The following is a 3,161-nucleotide window of genomic DNA, read 5'->3' as shown; positions in this document are numbered from 1 at the left end:
TCATTTTTAAATTATATTATGAGTTCTCTAAACAGTTATTTAAAGTGGCTTGACAAATGGAGTTAAGTGAGGTTAACTAAAGTTCGGGAGCAGGGCCACGCCTCAAACAATCACCTGACTTCCAAAACCTCCATATATACCAGGCCACCTCAAACCGCTCTGCTAGTCTCGTTCTCTCGAACCCACCCTTCCCTCCCTTCCTCATCCATTCAGCCAACCTTATCCCACATTTTATTTCTATCAGGTTGTAACAGGGGGTCCTCATTGTCTGGCCTAAATATACGCTAGAGACGGTACCCCCACCCTGAGTCTCCCTGAGCCATCAATTCAAGATGCCCTGATCAACCTGACCATCATCCCATTCCCTCGACCCCTTCATCCTCTTTCTACTCTTCCCTAGTTACATAGCTGGTTTGTGGTGTGGTCCTAGCTAGTGAATTGAAAATTTTCTTTATAATCGTCCAGTGTATGTCCATTAGGAGAGTCTGTTGCTCAGCTGGAGCATGCAATTTTTTGAGGCAGTCACTTGTGCTCTAAATTTAATGTTTTATGTCAGTAGTCACTTTGGAGGCTCAGAAAAAAGCCATCTAATTGACTGACGCACATCGTCCCATCAGCACTACCTGATAAAAGACGGCTTCACCATCAGCTATTGAAAGCTTTAGCTGTGTAAACTAATAGAAGAAATGGTTTATCACTGAAGCTGTTTTGTGAGGTTCCAGTTTTTGTAGGCTTCTTAATAGCAGGAAATTGATTTAGAAAGGATATTTAATTATTTATTGATGTCTGCTGCCTTGTTAAAAAAATAACACTGTATCCAGAAACCACCTGTAGCAGAAATAAACAGATTTTTCTCAAATCTTACGGTCATCATCATTAGGTCACCATACTCACACTTAATCTGTAACTGCCCTTCGATGAATGTGTTACATCACTTATGCATATCATTTCATCTGTAATTCTGTTTCCTTCACAGAAGCTGCAGCGTCAGCTTCACCGAACGAGAATATCATCAGACTGGGGGTAACTTCGTGTTTTATCCTACTGTTATCTTGAACAGTTGTTTTTTTACTGCATCCTGATTTCATGCTGCTGTATATAATGTTTAAATATTTGTATGCTTTGAGCCGAAATGTCAAAACTGTGCATCTAAACCAAGGAATATCTACATTTCTCTTACAGATTACAAGTTGTCGAAAACTTTGAAATCCAAGAGGATGTACGTAAGTATATGATTAAATAGGAAATATTTTCACAATATCAAAAACAACAATAAATAAATAAATAATAAATGAATAGCAATATACCGTTCTCCAGTCAATACTTAAATCAAATACAAACCCAGATATCACACATCTGATGTATCAATTTTTCTTCCCTGATTGAGGCTTCAGCCTGTTACCTGTCCTGATTTAACTGCTGATGCTTATAATTTCAGCTATTATCATCAGAATGAATTAAAACAGTGAAATGCGAATTTAGAATATGACGCAAACCTGCAATAATTAAAGGTGTTGACACAAATGTATTTAATCCCATTTTATAAAATTATGTGTTTGCTGCTGACCTTTGATGATCCAGTTCAACCATAAGCAAAAATTACTTTAGATAAACTAACAATTGTGCTTCGTTGTTTTTTTTTTCAGCCTGAGGTTTATTCATTACACTTTTTAGTGTGAAAGGACTATTACATTTGCTATACATTTAAATTCTTATTAAAAACAATCAAGCCTTTCTCATATTTAGAAACATTATGCAAAAGTAATGCAAAAGTAACGCATGCATGTAACGTTATGCATTACTTTCCATAAAAAAAAATGAACTAAGTAATGTAATTAGTTACTTTTTTAGCGAGTATTGCAATACTGTAATGCATTACTTTTCAAAATAACTTTCCCCCACACTGTCCAGGTGTGTGTTCAGTACTCACTTCTGTGTGTATGCGCTTGGACGTCACGTCACTTTCAGAATAAATAATTATTAAAAAAGTATGAAAATAAAACATTCAAAAATAAGAAATGCTTCATTTATTTAAACAAATCATTGAAAATAATAATACATATTTTAGATAATAGGGGTTTCACAGAATGAACACACACACACACACACACACACACACACACAAGTAATGAATATAAGGACTCTGGAGCCTTTACACTTTTGTAGCACTATTGTAGCACTAATCAGCACTATTAGTATTATTCTGAATCCAAACAATAACTATAACACATAAGTGCTCGTATTTATTTTATTCCACAGACAAGATGAATGACCGATGGACACAGTGTGGCTCACACCTCTCCACTGCCTTCTAACTGATTGGATCTTTCTGGAGACTCACAAGAGAGGACTAACAGTGAAATAGACTGCCTTCATCTTCAGGAAGACCATGACCAGAGGAAACTGATTTAGGATATACATATATATTTTTTTCAAGATAATTCATACACCCAGGACCTTTTACATTTGTAAATATGCATATTATTACAAACATCTATTTCTTGACTACAGGAAAACTCAAAGTATTGCATGCTCAATAATGCTACAGTTATATCAATCCACTATGCACCTACTGTAAGAAAAGGAAATAATTCAGTCAAGGTTGATTTCAGTTGTCAGACTACTAAATGGATGTTATTTGGGGAAGTCGTGGCCTAATGGTTAGAGGGTTGGACTCCCAATCGAAGGGTTGTGAGTTCGAGTCTCAGGCCGGCAGGAATTGTGGGTGGGGGGAGTGCATGTACAGTTCTCTCTCCACCTTCAATACCACGACTTAGGTGCCCTTGAGCAAGGCACTGAACCCCCAACTGCTCCCCGGGCGCCGCAGCATAAATGATGCCCACTGCTCCGGGTGTGTGCTCACAGTGTGTGTGGTGTGTGGTGTGTTCACTGCTCTGTGTGTGTGCACCATACTTGACTGTATGTCACATCACGTTATTGTTCAGTGTGAGTGATCTTTACAGTAAAGTCTTACATTTGGATACAAAACGTTTCTTAATTTAACTAATACATATATTAGCAACTACGACTGATAAACTGTATCATAAAGTGCTACCAAGTCTCAACCGTAATACAACGGAGCCAAAAATGTCTCGGCAGTATACTTCTTTGTCGCTGTGTCCTTAGAAAATCAATGATCTAAATACCTAAATTAATAGCAT

The 3,161-nt window shown here is 37.1% G+C and overlaps 1 long non-coding RNA gene across 1 annotated transcript; it reads left to right on the top strand.

Moving 5' to 3' along the window:
* Nucleotides 1-538: 538 nt before the first annotated feature.
* On the top strand, nt 539-2,721 carry LOC113114459 (uncharacterized). The gene is made up of 3 exons (XR_003293733.1): nt 539-1,023; nt 1,183-1,223; nt 2,260-2,721. It is a non-coding gene; the product is annotated as an uncharacterized LOC113114459 (long non-coding RNA).
* Nucleotides 2,722-3,161: the final 440 nt, after the last annotated feature.

The sequence above is a fragment of the Carassius auratus genome, chromosome 14, assembly GCF_003368295.1.
Source record: "Carassius auratus strain Wakin chromosome 14, ASM336829v1, whole genome shotgun sequence".
NCBI classification, from domain to species: Eukaryota; Metazoa; Chordata; class Actinopteri; order Cypriniformes; family Cyprinidae; genus Carassius; species Carassius auratus.
The sequence above is the reverse complement of the archived record's forward strand: the minus strand, read 5'-3'. Positions and strand labels throughout refer to the sequence as shown.